Source organism: Pezoporus occidentalis, unplaced genomic scaffold, assembly GCF_034315485.1.
Source record: "Pezoporus occidentalis ecotype Australia unplaced genomic scaffold, CSIRO_AGI_Poc_V1 ctg118, whole genome shotgun sequence".
Lineage (NCBI taxonomy): Eukaryota > Metazoa > Chordata > Aves > Psittaciformes > Psittacidae > Pezoporus > Pezoporus occidentalis.
This window is the reverse complement of record NW_026912972.1, coordinates 728167-751548: the sequence shown is the minus strand read 5'-3', so window position 1 is coordinate 751548 and position 23382 is coordinate 728167. Positions and strand designations below refer to the sequence as shown.

General features: G+C 42.9%; 1 protein-coding gene and 1 non-coding gene across 11 annotated transcripts in view; both read left to right on the top strand.

Annotated features, from left to right (window-relative positions):
* Positions 1 to 23382, top strand: part of AGAP1 (ArfGAP with GTPase domain, ankyrin repeat and PH domain 1) — a 320146-nt gene that overhangs the window by 235521 nt on the left and 61243 nt on the right. The window lies entirely within an intron of this gene.
* LOC134155913 (U6atac minor spliceosomal RNA) lies at positions 18433 to 18556 on the top strand. The gene has a single exon (XR_009961772.1). It is a non-coding gene; the product is annotated as a U6atac minor spliceosomal RNA (small nuclear RNA).

The following is a 23382-nucleotide window of genomic DNA, read 5'->3' as shown; positions in this document are numbered from 1 at the left end:
CCATTTATTTAATTTCTCAATTGCACTGCTGTCCCATCCGGAATTTATTTCCCCACCTATCTATACAAATCCTTTTCTAAAAGCCATCAGCTTTTTTTTCAGACAAGCTCCTGTTGCGTTCTCTTTGCCATCATTTAACTGTCTTTGCTGTCAGTTTCCCCCTAGTTTATGGCCTAAAGCCAAATTTTATTGTAACCTTTTATTTTTAATTTGTAGACTTTATTTTATTTGACAATCTCTTTTTATACCTTGTATTTTCATACCTCAATGGCAAGTTGAAGAGGGGCTTTTTCAGAGTGCTCACCATTGGTCCAAGACTATTTTGTTGAAGTCAATATGAATCAAGACCAGCTGGATATCAAGAGCCTTTGAAAATCTCTTTCTCAGTAGTTAATACATGTGTGTTTTCTTTCTTCTGGGGAGATTATTTTCACAAGCCACTGGCGCTGGAACCTGTGTGGTCCTGGTCTGCAGGCGCAGGTTCCTGACCCGCAGCGAGCAATGGGGGATATGCAGTTTTTGTGCATCTCGCCCCTGAAGCCCCTGTTCTGATTGGAGTGGGAAGTACATGCTCCTTCAACTTTCTCTGTTTCCTCTTGCTCTTCTTGTGTTCCAGCGTTGTAACATGTTAGTCTGAAATCGCTCTGCAATGACTCTGCAGAATTGTCCCCTCTCATAGAAATGGGATAAATATGCTTCCAGAGGGCAAGAACTAGTTGGCAAGGAGCAACTAAGTAAAACACAGGGAGCTTTAAAAGTAGCAATGAATGCCAGCACTTGCTTTTACAGTCTTTGTATCTCTACATTAGCCCATCAGCTTTCTTTGACCTGCCTCTTCTTACATGTCTTACGAGATAGGCACTCTTTCATAGGTGAAAGATGGTAGATTGTGATGAGCTCTTAGGCAGAAGCTGTTCCCTGTGAGGGTGCTGAGGCGCTGGCACAGGGTGCCCAGAGAAGCTGTGGCTGCCCCATCCCTGGCAGTGTTCAAGGCCAGGTTGGACACAGGGGCTTGGAGCAACCTGCTCTAGTGGAAGGTGTCCCTGCCTGTGGCAGGGGGTTGGAACTGGATGAGCTTTAAGGTCCCTTCCAACACAAACCAGTCTGAGATTCTATGATTTCCCTTCCTCTACGCTGGCTGTAAATGTAAATTTAAACCCTCAGAGGATTACTGCAGTTCTGAAGACCACAAATCTGCATTAAACAATAAAAGGAAGATGTTCTGAGACATTCAGGCTTTGCCTCAGCAACTTTGAACAAGTGTTTGCTATACAGCGAGTGACCTGTTGAAAATGGGCTACCGAAGATTGTAGGATAATCATGGGAGAACTGTATCTTCGTTCCTTCTGGAAATCCTGAGGCACACTGTGAAAAAACAGAGGAGGATCCTCCTGCAATAGGTATTCTCAGACAGTTACAATGGATCAGAGTTAAATGATTTGGGTAATTCTAGATTGTATGTTGCCTTCCTTTGGGTCTAGGCATGTTTCAAGTGTCAGCTTTCAAATAGGAATTCTGGGTTACTTCATTTTTATCTGTAGCAAAGCTGAGGTGTTCAATGAGACTTAAATCTGGTCTTCAGCAAACTCAGGCATTTTTACTTCACTTTGCAGTCTCTTTTTCTGCTTGAACATGCCTGCTTTGATCACTGACCTCTGCCCAAGTATTCAGATACCACGATGATGGGCACTAATGAACCCAGGGTGATTCACTAATTCCAAGGACTGATGCTCAACTCTTTCATGCCCTTCCATAAAGGTCATGCTGATTCTTCTTTCTCCACACTATCTGCACATGCACAGCCCTCTCTTTCTGGGATTGATTCTTTCATCTTCTTCGGTTTCTCCTTCCACAGGTTTTAGAGACAATGGTTCCAGTAACAAAAATCCTGAAGCAACTGTGATGCAGTTGGATGAAAATTAACATTAATTCCCTGCTTTGGAAAATGAGATTCTGGGGAAAATATTCCCAGTTCTCTCTGAAACCCAGAGAGTTGTTCTTTAGTTCCCTGCACAGAACTTGCCACTGAAAAATGTCTCCATGTTTTTGAGGTTAACAGCAGGAATGCTTACATTAGGAAAGGTGCCAGCAACCAGCAGTGTTTTTCCCACCATGCTGTCTAAACTTGCTCAGAGCAGGATTGTACAGTGCTGTGATTCAAAGGGGAATAGCTGCTCAGAGCCTGGTCTGGTTTGGTACCCTTGTGCTGCTGCAGTTAGTGGAATAGCTAGTGCTGTGTTCAGTGGTAATAGGAAGGTTTTTCAGCTTGAAAGCACGTAGAAAAATTAAAAAGCTTTCTTGGAAATACTCTTCACAGAAAGACCTTTCCCACTGTTGATTCTTCTCGCTCTTATTAGGCAGCTTTAAAACTTCATGGCTGTGAACCTGCCTGCCCTCAATCCATCACTGAGATTTTAGGAGCTATAGAAAGCTGTCTTTCAGCATCAAATCTGGATCATCTGTGCTCTGCAATTATTCCATTGACTAAGAGCTCTGGCCAGTGGGGCCAACATTGCTGCCTCCTGTAGGGCCAGTCCAGTTGCTCCAGGTGAGGAGAATCCACTCCTTTGGTCAAGGAGATGCAATGCAGCTGCCAGCACAGTGCTTTGAATTTACTTTCTCTCTCAGCATAGGCAAAACAATCCTCTGTGTTCCTATCCATGCAGATGGAGCTGAAAAAGAGGAATTGATGGTAGAATAATAAACCTGATCAGCAACTTGGTAAACTCTTCAAGTTCTGCATTTTCTCTGTAAATCTATGTTCCACGTTCTTCTTCATTGGTTTCTAAAGAACTTTTGAAGGATCTTTTATGTTTATCTTCTGAACACAAAGATATTTGTTCTCTGCCCCTTGTAAAGTGATTGCTTTTCCCTTTGCTTTCCTGATCTAGCCCCCAACTCTAGATGTACACTTTCTGGCTTGTAGCTAAGGGTGAACTGAGGAACTGTATAGGTAATTTCCCTGGGGAGAACCAGTAAAGATATTTCAAAAGCTTGTGTTCTTCACATGCATGTTTTATATGACACTGAATGTCACAAATCTGGGGGAGCGTTGAAGATGAGCTGTAGTTACTTTCTAAATGAAAATACGGTCATTTGTTTTCTGTGGATGGAAAACCAGGGTTTAGTCAGACTTTTCATTGGTACTTCTAGCAATGAGCAAAGATGCTTTAATCTGGTTTCTAAGCTGCATAGGTTGCCCCATCCCTGGCAGTGTGCAAGGCCAGGTTGGACACAGGGGCTTTGGAGCAGCCTGCTCTAGTGGAAGGTCCCGCCCTTGGAACTGCATGAGCATTAAGGTCCTTTCCAACCCAAACCGTTCTCTCATTGTATATGATTCTACGATGGATGGAATCTGTAATGCCTGAAAGTTTGGTTTTTGTGTAAACTGGAAGCAATACAGATGTTAACTGAAATGCAGTACATGATGCATGAAAAAAAATGTATTTTACCTGCAGTTTCTCACCCAAAGCTTTCCTCAGCATCCCATGATCTACCTGCTGGCACACCTTTCTAGGCCTGTTCAGTGGAACAGATGCAAACAATGAGCTAGTGTTTGTGGGAGAGTAGATTCTTTGTTTGACAGATGGACTTGACTTTGCTAATGCTAATATTTGTTTATAACACATTGAATTAAGCACCATGATGATGGGATATATTTTTACTTGGTGCCTTTTTTTTCCTTGGCTTTTTATGGTGTGGAAGAAACATTCTGACATTGTCAGAGGACAGGATGTTCAGAAACCTTTCCAGCACAAAAAGTCACAGTATCGTCACTCTCTTTTCTCTGCAAGGAAGATGTGAAATCTAATATCTTGACCTGCAGCTGCAACAAGGGCAAAACTGCTCACCTATTAAAGAGTATGTAACCTTTGGAATCAAATCTATTGGATGTCAAGGTCCCTTTATGGATTATATTCCTTGAAGGGATGCACAGAACTAAGCTGCCACCAAAACTTTTACAAGTAAAAGCTCTTTTCAGTCCGTTGCAGGGTACCTGTGTATGTAGCCTGCACTGGGATTCTGCTACTGCTGCAATGCACATGATGGCTGAGCACACTAGTTTGGGACAGGAGGTTCCCTAGGTGTGGTAAAGCAATAATAAAAACTTATTGATCAGGAGGGGAAAATGGGCATTCCTTAAGGATTTCCAGGCCCATTTTTTTACAGTTATACCCTCCTTAAATGTAAGAGAGATCTTAAGCTTTTCCTCCTCTAAAAAAATATAGACGGAAGAGTGTGTTTCCATCCTGTCTTGTAGTATTACATAGAATCGTACAATCCCAGACTGATTTGTGTTGGAAGGGACCTTAAAGCTCATCCAGTTCCAACCCCTGCCACAGGCAGGGACACCTTCCACTAGAGCAGGTTGCTCCAAGCCCGTGTCCAATGTGGCCTTGAACACTGCCAGGGATGGGGCAGCCACAGCTTCTCTGGGCACCCTGTGCCAGCGCCTCAGCACCCTCACAGGGAAGAGCTTCTGCCTAAGAGCTCATCTCAGTCTCCCCTGTTCTGGCAGGTTAAAGCTATTCCCCTTGTCCTGTCCATGCAGGCCCTTCTCCAAAGCCCCTCTCCAGGTTTCCTGGAGCCCCCCTTTAGGTGCTGGAGCTGCTCTAAGGTCTCCCCTTAAGGAGCCTTCTCTTCTCCAGGCTGAACCAGCCTAGCTCTCTCAGCTGGGCTTCTTCTCTCTCAATTTCTCTTCATCTTGTGGTGGTCAGTTTGGTGAGAATATGTTTTGCTTCTATTTCTGGTCTCTTCAGTGTCTCAAGTTTTAAAAGGTAAAAATGTTCCAACCATTTAAAAAATATTCAGCAATATTTCAAGTGATATTGATACCAAAATGGTGTTTTGACTGCAACGTTGAACGAAGAAAAGAAGCATTTGTTTGGAATTGGTAGGGTTTGCAGTATAAGCAGGTAACGGAGAAGGTTGGGGGGGGGGGGGTGGGTGTTAAATAATTCATTGAGGGTTACTGCTGAATTCTCTTCATATACAATGTGTTGATAGTAATGTCATTTGTGTCATCCTCCTGTGCATGAAACACTGCAGAAACTTCAGCAAATTGCATTTTGCACACAGAAGAGCCAAGTTCTGCTTTGCTCATCGTCACTAAACCTGCAGTGTAGCAAACTTGCTTTTGGGAAGGTTTTAGGAGTGTGGTTTGATCAGCATCTACATCCTTATTTTGTGGGTTAACTCAGAGGAGTTGTAGGCCTTGCCTGATCCAGCCATTCTCTGTTCTAGCTGCTCTGTAGGTAAAAATACTTAATCCCACCTCCCCCCCCCCCCCCAAAAAAAGCAACCCAGGGCTTAGTTGCCATTAAAAATGAAAGAAAACTGAGCAAAGTACTCAGCTGTATTTTCCTTCTGTCAGCATGAAAAGGAATCAACAGTATGTGATTATATCCGTTGTCTGTAATGCCAAATGCTTGTTTTGATTTGAGCGTACTGCAAGTGTCTCCGAGGTTATCACCTATTCAGTGTCAAAACACTCTTTGGTTGTAATTTATCAGTAAGTTCATTTGCTGCCTTGTAGGAGACACAGAACTGGCCGGTGGCTGTGCACCTGAGAAACAGGAGGGCAGAAATTAATAAAATCTAGACTGAATCTTCAGAGACTTGCTTTCAACCAAGGCATAAAGGTCACTTGTTGGGAATCCTGCAGCCTCCGTTGTCACAGCCTATCTGACATGAAAGGTTTGCTGCTGAAAGGCATTTATGTTGATGCTGAGGAGCAAAAGACAAGGGAGGTGAAGCTCATCTATTGTTTTAACCTACTTCATTGCAGGCTAAACAAGTTGAAAGAGTCCTTCTTCTCTTTAAAACCACTGTTAGCTCAGGGTCAAAAGAGGCTGCTGGTTCCACCTACCTGGTTGAAAGGAAAAGTGTTGCAGTGGTGGTCAGCAGGAAAGGGGATTCTGGAAAGGATAAGTCCCAGGGTGAAGTGGTGGTGGTTGTGCAGACTGGCACATCTGGATAGTTAGAGAAAGATAGCACATTTTTCCCCTACATCTCTCTAAAGAGTGTCCCATTCTTATTACATGAAGTGCTGTGTGACTGCAGAAGGGTACGCTGCGTATCCTTGGTACAAGTGCTGCTCTGTGATTTAGCCTGGTTTTTGGAAAAGGAACAAGTTTTAAGCAGCTTCATAATTGAATGAAAACCAGTGACACCTTAACATTTTACTGGCTTCAGGTAATTAGTGTCCTTTAAAACTATGCTGTCAGTCTGAGCCAGAGACCTGGATTATGGAAAAGGTTCCTGATGTCCACAAGAGGATGTCTACAAGATAGCAAGAAGTGCTTATAAAATATTAATCCTGCTGGAGAAGGACTGCAACCTCTCCCAGGAAGTCCTCCAGCCATGGACTGTTCTGGAAGCTGTAGCAGGGTACACATTCCTTTATCTGTTGCCATTCTGCTTTTAGTAGGCATCTCCCACTAGCTGTTGTGTAAAGCATAGCGAAGTGGACCTCATGCCCCAGCCTGTGGTGGCTGTTCACATGCTCTGCTTCTCTGTGGCTAGTTAAATGGGTTTTTGCCTTAGGAGGCACAGGGCAGCTTTGAGGGGAAGGTTGATGGGATGTCAGCAGATTACAGACATGCTTTTTATTCATAATATGGAACGTGTGATTAATGCCAATGGCTTGATTGTGGAAGTTTGCCATGTGTAGCTCACACCTGGAATTCAAGGGGGAATGTGTCAGTGGGTCTGATCTACCCTAGGGTTATGAAACATGCTCTTGGCATTATGCTAAAAAGAACTCATAATCAAGAGGTACACACAGAATAGAATGTAGAAGTAACTATTTCGTTGCAGAACCATACGTTTTAGTCAATTGTGGGTAAGCCCTGAAGAATACCAGCTGTTACTCAGTGTGTACTTAGGGCTAAGAACTGATGTGAGCATGGTGTCCGGAAATCCTGCTTGTGTAATCAGCCTCCTTGTGCCAGGTCTGAAGACCCTCAATGGACAGTGAAACCATATCTTCCTTTAAATCCAGGTCCAACAAATGGTGATGGCTCCCAGATGCACAGCTTTCACAGTCACCTCCCCTCTGTGTTCCAAATAAAGGGATTCCAGGCAGTGGCATCCAGCAAGAGGCATGTAGGAAGTCTCATTTGGTAAAGTTTGTGGATGTAGGTGGACCTAATACTGTCTGCTTACACGGAAGTGAGAGTGGAAATGATGTTTCCAGCTGATTCCAGTTCAAGAGTCTGCATACACAGGATTTGCCCAGCGTCATGAGTCTGATATTCTCTTTTGTGCATTGTAGAAGGCATTACAGGCTTGGGGAATTTGCTAGTTCTGCTACACACAGACTCTGTATTTTGCTGGTTGTGGCCAGATGCTTCCTCTGCTCCCTTTTAATGCTGGCAGGATTTTTTTGCAGCACTCTTAGGCTTTAGCATTCAGTAACAACCTATAGATCAGGAACTCTTTTTGCCCTTTTCATTTTGGTTCTGTGTCAAAACATTTGTGACACCTTTGAAAAAGCAGGTCCGACGCAAAACTGAGGAAGGTGACACAGTGGGTATGAACGATTTTACTAAACAAGTTGTTGAGTATGTGTGTATTTCTCCTAGAAAGTTTTCTTAAAGTGGGCAAAGTGCAGAAGCCTGAGCAAGTTAAAATGGTTTCCTTGAAGAGATGGTGATTCCCTTTACAATTTCTCTTTGTGATTCCAAAGTTAATAATGAGTCCTGAGATTGATATTTTTAAGCATAGTTTTTCCCTCATTTTTATGTGTTCATGGGTGTTAGTCTCTTCATGCAGTTATTTTCAAAGGGTAGGTTGGGGTCGTGGTGTTCCAACCTCGCTTGGACTCTAAGCTGCAATAGCAGCATCATGTACTTGGCAAGTGATGGGCACCTGTGGTTCTCGCACAGCAATAGAGCCAGCGAGAGTCTGTGAAGTGTGGAGCTGGATACTTTCATCTTGCTCTGAGGAGCCTCCAAATGGTATGTGTTTGAAAGGGTGACCAACTAATATGAGAGGGTGGGTTCCTTGAAAGTGAGATGCCAAGTGGAGAGCTCCATGGTACCGGATCTAATCTTCCATAAATGGAGGTGGGGGTTCTTACCTAGACTGGCTTTACCTTTCCCTGAGCGGTAGGCTCTTGTCTCACCATAGCAGCCTTTTCCATTTGGAAACGCAGCTCTGGATTTGTTCCAGTTTTGGTGCTCTGTGGTATTGATGTCAGGCATTTACTAGACAACCCCGTCACAGTAATGTAGACCGTTTACTTCCAGTTCCTGACCAGTCAGTCATTTCCAACCTGTGTTGTTTTGTCAAGTGTTAATCAAATAGTTGCCTTGAATTAGCTGCCAAATTCAGTGAGCAGATACTTGGTATCTTTCCATCTGAAGCCTCTACTGCAGATGCACGTGCTGTGCATGAGATTTCAGTGCTGAGCTTGCTGCGTGTTTGTTTTATACCCCGTGCTTTAATCTGTTTTCAAGCCCTCCACCTTTCTCTTTAAGGATAGGTTACTTGTGATAGGTGTTATGCATTATATGTAGTGCGCAACTCCAGTGAAAGGAGTAGGTAAAAAGCAAACTTGAACAGGCCTCATCATTGACATTTTCCACCACTTCCCCCCCTCCAGAAAGGAGGGGAAAAAAAAGAAATAATAAAGGTTTCTTTTGTGAGTGTGAGATGGAGAAAATTGCCCATTTGTCTGTGAGGTAATAGGCTTTGGTATAATATGAAAATCTATCAAATGATTACATTCAATGGCATTAAATCACAATTCATGAAAGGAGAACACTGCGCAGTTTAATTCTATTTAATTTTTGAGGGGGAAGGGGGGGGGAGAAGACACCCACCCCCCCCCCCAGAAAAGATTGTTTGAGTTTCTGTTAAGCTGATTTCTCTGTGGTCTTTCTTAAAAGTGCCTTTCTAGTTGCCACACAGTGATGTGATCATTATCTGTCACCTCGTCGCCTTGCTGCCTCAACACGCAGTCAAATACAAAAAGAGAAGGTGGGGGGATAGGGGGGAGAGGGAAAAAAAAAAGACCAGAGGAGCTTGTGAAGTATGACTTCCTATCCCAAGACTCATTGCCTGCGATTCGTACCGCTTGACAGTAATGATCTTATTACAGTACTCTGGACCTTGAAGAGATTTCCTGAGGAGAGCGAAAGGACGTGCCTCCATGTAATCAAGTGGCGCTGAATATTCCACGCGGTTTTGATCACACACTGATTGGGCACAGTTTTAGCCCATCTTCTAGTCAATTATGCATGGCCCCTCATGCTCCTGTGATAGTCAGAAACATTGATAGCTGTTGTCTGGGGGGGCTGGCAGCCAGCCAGGGGTTTGAAGTGCAGTCATTCCGGGAGAAGTGCTTTTTAGTTGGAATTGATTACCTTTCTTTAGGTTTTTGCTTAATGGCAAAACTGTATTGGAGAGGGCTTCAGGTGAAAAATGGACGGATTAGCCATTTAGAGTAGCTAAACTCCTAGTCAATTTTTAGCTTTCCCCTGTTTCCATCTAATTTATATTTAATGATGTAACGTTTGATAATATTTAATATATTTCATTTCCAGTTGCTGCTGAGCACACATGTTGAGCACATGTTAAATTACAGCGTCTCAGTTTCCAGGTTTTCCAAATGAATCCAGTTTAACCTTCAGGCTGTTAGAACCTGTCTTTTCTTCACCTGTTTCACTGAGTGTTCAGTTTATCTGCAAGTGGTACGAAGATGACGTTACCAAGCAGAGCAAGTGCCGGTTTCATCCCATAATGAGGATGAATTTGCGTGCTTTCAAAGCAGCAAAAGGTCAGTAGCTGGGTCCTTAGTTTAGATTCTCTTGTCTTAGAGGCTGATGAGGCTGCTGTTAATTTCTTGCCTATAAAAACGTCACATCTTTCTTAATTCACATTCCTCCTTAAATGAAAAATCATTGAAAGTGTGTACATCCAACTCGAAGCACCATATGAGAAATACTGGTTCATAAGCAATGCTTCTTGTTCCAGTACCACCAGTCTTGTTTCTCAGAATGAAATATCCTACAGTACGTGGTTCTTGGCTGCATATATAGCTTGTAGGGATGGGAATAGGACTTTATAGTAGGCTGAAGTACAACATTGTATTAGGCATGTGTCAGATGAAGAGCTTATGTTTGCCCTGCTTGGAATATGCTGTGACTGGCAGTGAAAAGATGCAGTCAAAATACTCCAGTAGCACCCCAAAGTGTTATTTCTGCTTGGGAGTATAGTTCTGTTCTACCTGCCCACTGCTGGCTGCAGTGATAAGAGTCCTGTCAAAAGACATTGCAGGCTCTCAGCCTTTTCTGAAGGTGTTTCTGCCACTCAGTGTCCCCCTCGTGAGGCTGCTTCCTTCAGAGGTCCAGCAGAACTGACTGGGTCACTTAAACAGGTGAAATCTGAGCAAAAGCTCGGTTGCATTTAATCTTGCATGTGAACCCTTCCTTATGGATGCTGCACCTCTTCTATTCCTTCCCCTTAAATTGATGTGATATGTTCTAATTGAAACTAATCCTGTGCTGGCCAGTCCTACGCTTTGAAAACAGCTTTCACTTTATTTTTTGTTTGGTTTTGTAATTCCTTCTGGTTTTTAAGATGAGTTCTCATTTCCCGTACAGGGGCCAAAGCAGAATTAAGAGCAACTAAAAGAGTCAGTTTTGGCAGTTTTTTGCTTTTTGCAATACAGCTGTTGGGGTTTCTTCCAATGAATTCAGGTTCAGCTGTTGTCTGATATTCCATAGCCTAGTTTGGGGGGATTTATGTGGTTTATTCTGTAGGATTTTGCTACTGCTCAGCAGCCCATAAGAGCAATGAGAACCTTTTTTTCATCCTTCTTCTTTGGAAAAGAAACTTCGCTAAATGTGTGTATTTGCTGATCTGTCTGTGCTTATCCCTATACCAGCAGCCAGGATTACTGTGCGCTCATCAGCCTTCTGCCACCTGCACTGAGACAGGAATTTCTCAGTGGCTGACGGCCCTTGGTGTGCTTCTTTCTTGGTGAGGTTTTGAACCAAGCCTTTAGTGCCCAGGTTGTAATAAACCACAAGGCCCATGGTCAGCTCTTAAAGGTGGACTTCTAAGGGGGAAAAGTTCTACTTCATTGGCTCTGATGACTTTCTTTGAATGGTGGACTCAGTTGTGTGAGCCTGCTACCAACTCTGCCTGTGGGACTACACAGAATCATAGAATCCCAGACTGGTTTGGGTTGGAAGGGGCCTTAAAGCTCATCCAGTTCCAACCCCTGCCACAGGCAGGGACACCTTCCACTAGAGCAGGTTGCTCCAAGCCCCTGTGTCCAGACTGGCCTTGAACACTGCCAGGGATGGGGCAGCCACAGTTTCTCATGCTTTCCCTGAAGGATTATTTATCTAAGAGTTGGGAGGAGACTATGATGGAACAGATTCCTTTGTAGCAGACGATACCTTGCAAGCATCTCATAGCATATTTAACAGCACGGTGTCTGCAGTGACACCAACTCCAGTGAGGCTCATACATATCATGGCCAATTTCCCATTTGAATGGGATGCTGAAATGCAGGAAATACCTGTGTTGGTTTGGTTTTGGTTTTCAAAATTGATAGAATACAATTCTCACCTGGTAGGCTTCAGTTTCCAGGGGACCTCCAAGAAAAGGTTGTTTGGCATTTTTCAGCTTCTGCAGCCACAGATGAGTCATCTTCGTGGAGGTTTTCAAACTGATGCAGCATTGACTTGACTTTAACTTCCTTTGTGCCTCCTTTTCCAGTGGTTTGAATCTGTCTTTTTAATCAGGGGAGGGAGAGCTGCAGTTTCCAGTGATGGATGACAAAGCTAGGCTGGAGTATTTCTGACTCTGCTTCATTTGACAAGGAATTGGCAGCTCCGTTGAAGACTGTTTCAGCTCCCTTTTATGTCTCCTTTCCCGAGCTCCTCTTTTTGGGACTTCAGTGGCTGTGCATTGCCAAGGAGGAGAAAAAGGGGCATTTTAGTTTGGAAATCATCACTGGAAAATTATTAACGCTGGTGACCAGTTTGTGGTTACCCTAAATGCTGGTTCTTTTCAGCCAAGGTAATACTTCCTAATGGTAGACAAAACACCAAAGTGATCCAGCCCATTTCCAGACAAACTGAATGCTTTAACCAGCACATTTATACATAAGCGTATAGTTCATGATTTACTTAAGATTTGGCTTAATGTCATCATTGTCACATGCATAATTACTTTTTGGTTGGATTACTTTTTGGACATGCTCACCATAAAGGAATGTCAAGGTAGTCTGAGCTTAGGTGGAAATCAGACAAGAAAAGGTATTTTGAATAGGAAGTGACCAAACATACTTTCCATTTCCTGTAACTTGTTTCCTTAGGCTCACAGTTCATTCTTGCCATGTGTCATCTACAGTGGCAGAGGAATGTGGGGGGTATTTCTAATAAAGTAGTACACATTGACTTTCATATTCCAACTTCAGCTGCAGAAGTTACAGTTTTCAGTATGTCAAGGGGAAATACTCTGCATGAGGAGTTGACATTTCAGCCTCCTGCGTGATGGGCTTGTGCCCTGTAGCTTGAGACGCATTGCTGATAGTGAAGAGCCATCCTGATAGATCTCTGTAGAGTGATCACCACAGCTTTCTCCTCCATGCAAGTGCTAAACATATTTTACCAGTCAAAACTTAATGCAGCCTGGATGAATACCCACCATTCAGACCAGAATGGTATCTGCAAAAGTTTCATTTTCCTTGTGCTGGTGCTCATTTAATATTAATTTTTCTTCTAAATGAACAATATATGAATGAGACTTAGAGAAACATGGGGAAATACTTTCTACCAGAGCCTGTAGGGACAGGCCAAGGGGAATGGCTTTAGCCTGCCAGAGGGGAGACTGAGATGAGCTCTTAGGCAGAAGCTCTTCCCTGTGAGGGTGCTGAGGTGCTGGCACAGGGTGCCCAGAGAAGCTGTGGCTGCCCCACCCCTGGCAGTGTTCAAGGCCAGGTTGGACACAGGGGCTTGGAGCAACCTGCTCTGGTGGAAGATGTCCCTGCCCATGGTAGGGGATTGGAACTGGATGAGCTTTAAGGTCTCTTCCATCCCAAACCATTCCATGATTCTCTCAGCACACTATAGGAAGTTTTGCATGAAAGGGTTGCTGGAAAGTTCCGTGTATCATGGAGCTCAACCCAAAGATACTTATATTTTCCCCCGTTCCTTATTTAGCTGTGATGGGGCTCCCCAAGAGGCTGTACAGTTAATTACAAGTTGACTTCTTAAATATACATCTGTAGAGCCATATATAAAATAGTACAGGTAATTACAGAGATTGAAGACAATATGTGAATGGAATACACTTTTTAGAAATGATGCTGTGAGAGTTCAAGTCTGTTTAAATACTAAATAGTTCAGTAGTTCGTCCTCAAATGAGAGGTTCTGTTGAAGTCCTGTAAATAACAAATGTGTACATTTTCATCCTTAAACTAAGCACTCCTCAAGGGTAATTTGTCCACAATCAAGATCTTTAAAATATCCCCACTTGCAGGCACCGTACTTGAGTTTCATAGGATGCTTACAAGGCATTGCTGCTTAAGTGAAGCATAACAAACCTAGTTGTAGTAACTGACAGATTAATATGTGCTTAATGTGTAATAGTAAGTTAAAACTCACCAGATTACTTAAAGAATCTGGTGTGAGGATCCAAAGTGATGATACAGAGCATGTGAAAATCGATTTTAGCAATTTGTCAACTCTGTTCTTTCTCAGACTCTCAGTATACAGTTAGATCCCAGTTTGCATAGGCAAGCCTTGTATTAATAATTAGGTCACTGTTACCTATAGATAATCTCTTGATCCCTTATGCAAAAGAGAAGGTAAACTTTAGTAACAGACTGTTAGTGCCTCATGAAGGAATGGGATGTACTAGAATGATGGGGAGGGATTTCACTACAGAAGAGAACACCTGGGCTTTGATTTATGTTATGATCTTAAAAAAAACAAATAATCATCACATCTCACACTAAATAGTAGAGCAGGTGTTTATCTGTAAAGTTGATGTTTATCTGCAGTTTACTCTGTCATCTTAAACAACGTTAGAACTGGTTTAGGAGATGATGGTGGGTTTGCTCTGAAGATGAGTTTGGGTAAGGATTAGCTTCATAATTACTGATTTACGGTGAACTATGGCCAAAGCTCCTAAGCACAGGTCTACATCAGGATCTGCTTCTGCAAAATAGCATATACCAATGATTTTAAGTGCAGTACTCTGTCTTGGTACTAACTAAAGAGCACACGCTATGTTCAGAACTATTATGACGTGAAAAACCAGCTGCAGAAGAGATTGGCAGTACAGTTTTGTTTTTTTCTTGACCATATTGATAATTATCTGCTGCCTTTAGTAATGAAAATATCCATATAGTTCATCGAGGTTTTCCTTTATTTTGTGGCTGTTATTAAAAAGCTATTCCCAGACAAACAACTGATGACTCTCAGGAAATATTTTTACATAATCTATTAATAATGAACTCAGCTGCTTCAACACCTTTATCACCAGTGAGTTGGCATCACAGCCAGCAGCCTGTTCCTTTCAGTCAACAAAGCAGAGTCAAGTTGACTCAGATAGAAACACTGATTTCATACAGATTATTTCCATAATGAAGAACGATACCAAAGAAGTACAGAAAATACCATGTAAAAGGCAGCTTTGCTTTAAAGAAGATGCTTTTCAAAGTTGTGTGTATATTGTCTGTATGACTCCACAAGCAAAAGAAGAGTTTGGGTCTTCTACATGCTGTCTGAAGTGAATACAGTCGCTGAACAAGGAAACGCCACTTCATGGTTAATTGAAATATTTCACCATCTGCAATTCCTTACACTAATGAAGAGGAACACATTTCTTTCTTCCTTTTTTTACCAGAAATAATTCTTTCAGGCTTTTTATTTCCTCCACAGCCTTTGACTTGAGGACATGTTCTTGTTACATACCATCAGGCCCCATAATTTGTCATAATACTACTCAATGGCTCGTCTAAAAAATGTAAAGGGACGCTGCCAAGGTTGTTAGACGCAAAGTTTAACCTACAACACTTTGGAAAGAAGAAGAAAAGATTGACATCAACTGTCCCCCAGAGCCTGAACAGAGCCAGAATAAAATCCAAAATGATCTTCTGAGCAATGCAGGAGGCAGCACGTTGGTCTCTTTGACTCCCTCCTTGTTCTGTGCTTTGGTCCTGCTTGTAGGAAGACGTTGAATATACAAGAAACTTAACTCCATGGCACGTCAAGAGAATGGGGTTCTTGTTCATTCCAGCTATCCTTCCAGAGCAAAGTAGATTGTGGAGACCCTGCCAAGTACAAAAGCGGTTTTGTCATTTCAAGGGCAATGCCACGTTCAGCATCAGGAGGAATTATCACCTCCTAGCTCTTAGTCCCTACCAGGTACTCATTTTTCAGAGCGTTGTAAGTCTGTCCTAACACATCAACCGCCACAGTATGCTTGAGATTTTGATTGACAAATTCAAAATGAATGTATTTTTTTATCCCCTTCTTTTTCCTCTTGAAAAGCTTTGGGGAAAGAGGCAATGGAGATTTTTATCTGCAAAGCAAAGGTACTGCCAAATGCCATGCAGCCTCCATAATGGTAATACAAGTCAGAAGTCCAGCCACTTTTGCAAGGGGATAGGAGGAATGGAGTAGGTTGAAATGAGAACTGTGGAAATACTAAGAAACTTACCATGAACATTCCCCTTTCAATTCCTGTTTAGATTTCAGCTGTATGACTCTGGGGACAGGTTGCATTGTTTCCCCTCCACTTTTGGGGTGAAACTACTTTCCAGTCCAGTCTACGCTACATCAGTCAGTAGGGTGAAGTTTTCCTGTTTACCAGTTACACTAACCTGAGAGCTTGGATCAGTTACTCATGATCTTTCAGTACATCCAGTGTATTCCTGTTTCAAGCAGGAAAAGCAGACTGTATTGGTTACTGAATTTTTAAGGATTTTATATCCTCTCAGTGATGTTGCGGCTTACCTGTGGAAAATGTGTTTTATAGCTCTGGAGGGAACCCAGCAGAGCAGCCTCTGGTTGATAGCTCTGGTTTTCTCAGGAGCAGGCTTTGTATTACCTGTGGTAGTACCTTGCTTTTGCTTGGTTTTCCATGCTTAGTTTCTTTACCAAGCCCATTTGATCTTGCCCACCGAGCAAGCAGCCTTTAACTTGTGCACACATGCAGATATGCCCAATAAAAGAAAGAATCTGCTAGTCCATCAGCTTTTATTATAGTAGATTGCACAGTGTTTAGGCAATAATCTCATCCCATTATGCGGGGTGTTCTTCCTGTGCCACCAATGACTGTGACTACCTGCACCTTAACTCTGCGTGGAAGGGTGGAACCTCTGCTGCCTTTTACAGAGGTGATGGATGCACGAGAAGAATACAGCAGGGTTATGCTAATACCAGATGCCTGGGAGATGCCAAGTAAGTAATTAAATGTCTTCAACCCCACTCCAACACAGCAATAATTCAAGTGCTCAAAGTTGAGATTGTGATTGTACAAGAGAAGCTTAATTACTCTTGCTTTGAACAAACATAACTAGTTCTCTTCATTAGTATATATATACAGATATACACAAATCCAAGCTTTTAGCAGGCTTATTTTCTGTAACCATGAATGATGGTGAGAGAACTTGTGTGGAGGGAAAGGTTAAACATAATTATATGAATAATCTGAAAATGTTTAGGGAAGAAGAAGTGCAAAAGTTCTCCATTGGAAAGGGTTCTGTGTTTTAAGAAGCATTATGATTAAGAGTAGAAGTGGAGGTAACAATTTAAGAAAGCGTCAATGGGAAGGATAGTGAAGGTGGTGGCAATGAATATGGATCAGAACACAGAACATGTAAATTATTGATAAAGGAAATTAAAAATATTAGAAAGAATTGGTGCTCTCTACAGTGTGAGGTCTGTAAGGCTGATGAAAGAGGAATCTCTTCAATTCATCAACAACAGGTAAGTTCTAGCCATGATTTGAACCTAATGCTTGACAAAATGTTATAATAATGAATCCTGATTTCAAAAAGAAAAAGCCAGAAATATTCTACCATTGGGAAAAATAGAATTCATCTTACCTTAAATTTGTACTTCTAAATAGGGTGTGTTGGCTTATTTAATTATTAGTATTTATAGCTGCACAACCAGATCGGCTGTGGTCAGGATTAAGAAGAGCTTCCTAATGGACTGTCACATCATTCTGAAGGGATCTTGCAGCAGTGGGAATGTTTTGGAGAATGGGATGATATCGGTATTATGCTTGTAGCTGAAAAGAGGGGAAGGGATCCTGAAGAATCTTTTATGTAGTTTAACCTCATATTGATCCTGTGCAACACAATGGGAAGGCTGATATGTGATATGATTAGAAAATGATTTCCACTGGCAGAGGAAGTGACAGCGTTGTCTAAATCTCTGTCAAGTGATAAAAAGCTGAGCACTTTTTAATGCTACATTATGACAGGTATCTGTCAAGAGCAAATACACTGAGTTAGTCCTGCCTGATAATGTGAACTTTAAAACAAGAAGCTGGATAAGCACTAGAGAAAGAATCAGTGTAATTTCAATTAAGAGGCTTGAAATGTCTAACCAGTAGATCACAAGAAACAGTTGTAAATGGCTATCCATCATCCAAACACCGGGAAGAGTTGACTTGGGTTTTGTTTTCATCCACATGCTTTTTGGTGTTACGGAGGAGTTTTTTTCCTTCCTCCGTTTTTTCCATCCTCCTTTCTCCTGTTAGTGGGAGCACAGCCTGTAAGACTTTTACCTTTCCAGGGATATTTTAGGCCTTCTGAAGAAAATTCTTCTTGCTACATCTGCTTTGTCAGGTGCCCTTCTCATCTTCTCTGAACAATTTCACATGTGCACATGCAAACTGCGCTCTTGTCTTTCTCTGGCTGACTCAGAGATTCAGATGTGTGGGGCTTTGTATTCTCTACCACTGTGTAGCTACACCAGCTTCCTTAAAACCTGCATTGCTCTGTCCTTTACAAGTCACTGTGACTGAGAAAAATGCCATCTTTAGCTCTGAGTGTCACTGGAGTATGTGATCTGGACTTCATCTTTTGACTTCGACCTCTTTCACCACCTCGTGATCTCAACTGCTGTAGCATCCTTTTTCCTGGCCTCCATAAATGTGGTACCCATTGAGCTCCATCCAGATACTGCTGCAATGACCGCTCCCTTGGCCCACCACTTTTCTCTGTCACCCTTCACTTGGTGTCTTTCCCAATGGCCTTTTCTGCTGTATCACATCAACGATGGGCTGACACTCTCTGGTCTGAATGCCCATCACAGCATCCACTCTTTCTGATGCACTTCCACCACGCCAGCATCTGACTTGCGTGAACCTCCACATCTGTTCACTAAAATACTCTTTGTTCATGTGTTGAGCACAAGTGATCAAAATAGAATCATAGAATCACGCAACGGTATGAAAGGAGAGAAGGTTAGCACTCCCCTTGATAAGGATGGAAGAGGCCCTTGTGGCCTGTACAACACGCATACGGTTAAGGCACTGCCACCTACTTCGTGGCATCTAACCATGTTTTTTGACCTGGACAGGCTGGAGAGTTGGGCAGGGAATAACGGGATGAAATATAACAAGGGCAAGTGTAGAGTCCTGCATCTGGGCAGGAACAACCCCAGGTTCCAGTATAGGTTGGGGAACGACCTGGAGAGCAGTGTAGGGGAGAGGGACCTGGGGGTCCTAGTGGATGACAGGATGACCATGAGCCAACACTGTGCCCTTGTGGCTAAGAAGGCCAATGGCATCCTGGGGTGTATTAGAAGGGGGGTGGTTAGTCACTCTGCCCTGGTGAGACCCCATCTGGAATATTGTGTCCAGTTCTGGGCCCCTCAGTTCAAGAAGGACAGGGACCTGCTGGAGAGAGTTGATTAAGGGAGTGGAGCACTCCCTTATGAGGAAAGACTAGGGAGCTGGGTCTCTATAGTTTGGAGAAGAGGAGACAGGGGTGACCTTATTAGTTCTATAAATATATAAAGGGGGAATGTCACGAGGATGGAGCCACTCTACTCAGTGGCAAACAATGACAGGACAAGGGGTAATGGGTACAAACTGGAACACAAGAGGTTCCACTTAAACTTGAGAAGAAACTTCTTCTCAGTGAGGGTGACGGAACACTGGAACAGGCTGCCCAGGGAGGTTGTGGAGTCTCCTTCCCTGGAGACATTCAAAGCCCGCCTGGACACATTCCTGTGTAACATTATCTAGGTGTTCCTGCTCCAGCAGGGGGATTGGACTAGATGATCTTTTGAGGTCCCTTCCAATCTCTAGCATACTGTGATACTGTGAACGGTTTGGGTTGGAAGGGACCTCAAAGCGCATCCAGTTCCAACCCCCTGCCATGGGCAGGGACACCTTCCACTAGAGCAGGTTGCTCAAATTCCCACCATCAGCCTCCTACAGCCTAAAACCACTTGCAGTGGCAAAGTGCTGCACTACACGAAGGCCTATATGGAAATAGTGGAGAACTGAGTGAAAACTTGCCTTTGTAGGCCATATTCTAAATGGGCACTACAAGTACTGCGTAACCTTTAAATATGATGAGACTGCTTGACCCTTTGGCATTCATGTAAAAGCTGGTTTTATTGTGTCTTACTTGCATTGTAGTATGCTGTTTATTTTAAATTCAACTTTTTTAACAGCAAAATGAGATGAGGGAGTAAGTTATCTTACTACTGCTACTGTATGTGAACCTGCTTTTAAATCTAATAGGCTTGTGTAGAGCTCGTAGTTAATCATTTGCAAGGTGTGAGCTATATTAATGCATGTACTAGGCGAACTGCATCACGTGAATATACAAATCTGTGGTTCATCACTTTATTGAGTTGGCAGAATTCTCCAGCTTCATTCAATAGAAGTGGGTGTGATATCGTTTTAGTAAGAAAAATGACAAATTTGGGTGCAGGTTTGAATGATAACTCAAGAGAGGCCAGTTCTGGGAAGCTCAGCACTCAGAGGGGTGCACTGCTTTTGAAACACTGGCTTGATAAAATAGGTTTGACTTGTGCAGGAAGTAGGATAATACCAATACAACCAATGAGATAAAGCTACTCTTGATGGACGGCTTATAAATACAAAGCTTGATTCATTTCTCAAGGCAGGGCAAGGGGGGAATCCTATGTTGTACTGCCTCAAAAGCAGCCACATCCCTCTCTCCCATCGGAGGGGAAAATGAGATTTGCATTACACAGCAGGCAGTGTGATATTACACTGCAACGATCCTGACAGCTCTGTATGATGCTGTAGGTTGGATTTTGCCATCACCAAAAAGAAATCTAGCAACTATAGTGAGCTTTCTGAACTCATTAATGTCTTCGTTGTATTGATGATTTCATTTCTGCGCCAGCGGTCCTAGCTGCAAGCTGTGGCTTTCCCGTTTTTATGATACTCCTCCTCTTTCTCACCGTGCATTCCCTCCCCCCACTGAGGGAAAGAAATCCATTGCTTAAATTGATTTGGGGATCAGCCTTGATAAAATACCAGCATTCAGCCCCTCACGACAGTGTGGCTGTATTGTTAGCGGTTCTTGATTATTTGGATGCTCTGGCAGAAGCTGCCACAGCAGAGTTGGAGGTGTGCAGAGATTAACTGGTGTCTGTCCAACCATTTGTCATACAAATAACAGTGCCAGCAGAGTGAAATCCTATAAATCATTTTTTGCCAGGATTGAAACCTTTTATCAGTTGTGTCACTTTCATTATTCAATAAGCGATTAGTAACAGCCATTGTCGTTTAGCCATTTAGCAGTTAACAACTCAGAGCTTTGGCTAGTGAGGAAGCTTTTGACACCAGTGTCTAATGTAAATGCAAGATTTAATATGTATCTTTCCAGTCAAAACACAGTTCTTACTCCCTGTTGTACTGAGAGATGAAGGGCAGTGCAACTTAGATGGGAAGCTCTTGAATCTGTTGAGCCTCCTGGATTTGCTTTGTCCCACTGCCGTGTGGTGGTTGTGCATGCAAATGCACAATCGTATCCTCCTTTTTCCAAGTTCTTCAATCTAAAGCTAATCACAGCATCTCCCCAGGGACTTGCTGCAACTGCAGCTTCTGAAACAAGTGAAATGAGAGGGATGATAACCTTCCTGTAAGAGCAGCCCCAGAGAGTCAGGAGTTAGCCCTGGTCTTGTTGGGTTTGTTCTAAAGGGGGTCTGGGCAGATGGTGGGGTTTTCACATTTTAGGTGCAAATGAACAACTTTGAGTAAATCTGAGCAGCCCCATCCAATACAAACGTAGGTAACAGTAACTTCCTGCTTGTGAGGCTCTTTGAAATTCAGATGCAGTGTATGGAGAAGAGACAAAATGTTGACTCTCCCAGTGGAAGGAATTCTTGTATTCCCACCAGAAGTTTAAAATGGAAGGGTCATAATATTTTCCCAGGGGAAGAGAGCTGGGTTAAGACTACCTGCCCAAAGAGGGAGAGACCTTCAGACTCCCTTGTAGGTCATTGTAGTAACCACTGGTTGAGCAGTGAGTTCAGGAAGTTAAGTTGGCTGCTCTGTAAGCTGCTTGTTAAAGGCCTATGCTTCTTTGTCCTGTTGCTGGCTTTGAGCTAGCTGTTAAATCTTGCAGGCTTTGGGGAGTCCAGAAATGCAAATTGATGAACTTTCTGAGAGCACACCTAAGTGCAGGTGTTGTGATGTGCTACTGGATAGGAACTTCTCCCTAATCCATAGCTCCAGCAAACCCTCTGTGCCTTCAGGTTGTCCTCCTCGCAATGTAGGACCCAGCATCTGCGGGTCTGTGTTTGCTAATGAAGCCAAGGGAAGGAAGTGGAAGTCATCTTCTCTTGTCGGTGCAGGCTGATGCAGAAGCTCAGGCAGAAGTGAAGATGGTGACCTTCCTGTTTTAGCACAAGCATTCAGGTTTATAGAGAAATAATCATTACAGATGGTTTAGTAGTTTGTAGGAAAAGACCTTGACACAATAAATCTCTCCAACTAGAATTTCCCCAGTGAGGAATCCTTATACTAACACGCAAAGTTGCACCACAGAGTGACATGCTAAGCTTAATTATTAAACACCTAATGCTGGCAGATTGACTCATGCTTATTTTTACAAGTGATGAAAATTAACAAAGAATTCATGTTGTATACAGCTGCAGTAGAAAGTAGTGCTGTGTCTGCTCACATATGGACATGATTTCCCAAGAACAAACAGAAGAGGTTTGTGCTTGCATGCTCTTCAGATGTGCCTGTCAGTGCTTAGCATGCTGGAGGGCAAAGTGCTAATGAGCGTGGATTCTGGGGTGGATTTTTGCAAAGGAAGGAGATTCTTCAAATGAGCCCATTTCTAGGATGCCTTTTGTTATCTGGTGTAGCACAAGGTATTGTTTTGAATCCCTCTCTACTCTGCTCTGTTGAGACCCCACTTGGAGTACTGTGTGTAGTTCTGGCTTCCAGTGTCTGAAGGGGGCTACAAGGATGCTGGAGGGGGACTCTTCATCAGGGGCTGTAGCGATAGGACAAGGGGTGATGGGTTCAAACTGAAGCAGGAGAAGTTCAGGTTAGATATGAGGCAGAAGCTCTTCTCTGTGAGAGTGCTGAGGCACTGGCACAGGGTGCCCAGAGAAGCTGTGGCTGCCCCATCCCTGGCAGTGTTCAAGGTCAGGTTGGATACAGGGGCTTGGAAAAACCTGCTCTAGTGGAAGGTGTCCCTTCCTGTGGCAGGGGGTTGGAACTGGATGAGCTTTTTGGTCCCTTCCAACCTAAATCATTCTGTGATCTTATGGGTTAGTTTTATAATTGTTTTAAATTTCAGGTTAAGTGAAAGCTGGAATTAACAAAGCGACTTGAATGCCTTGTCTAGCTTTATACTGTATTAAAAGACTTCTGTAGAGACCTTAGATACCTCCTTCGATAACTATGAGGGTAGCAGGAAGTCTCCTTTATGACTGTAAGCTAATTTTGCTAAATGCTGGACAAAATAAACCCAAGATAAGCAGCATAACCAGGTCTTTGGGAAAGTCTAACTCTTCATCATATGTATTTAGAAAAAATCTCATGGAAATGACAACTGTGAGAATTACATAAATCTGGGTGTTCCCTGCTGCCTGCATACCTGCTCAGCTTCGGTTTGTGTCTTGCAGGATACCCTGATAGCACATGCTGTGAAGCACATTGATCGTGCAGGCAGCTCCTTCCCATCCTACTTCATACTTAAATATTTTTTATCTTCAAACAGGTGATGGGTTTTCTGCCATGGGAAGAAACAAAGGTGCTCTTTTGGGCATTAATTCAGCCCAACAATACTACGTTATTGCAGTATATTTTACTTTTAGTTTGTAGTATTTCCACTCTGACACCTCATTGGAAAAGAAATTTAATGAAAAAGCAATGGCCTAATACGTGGGA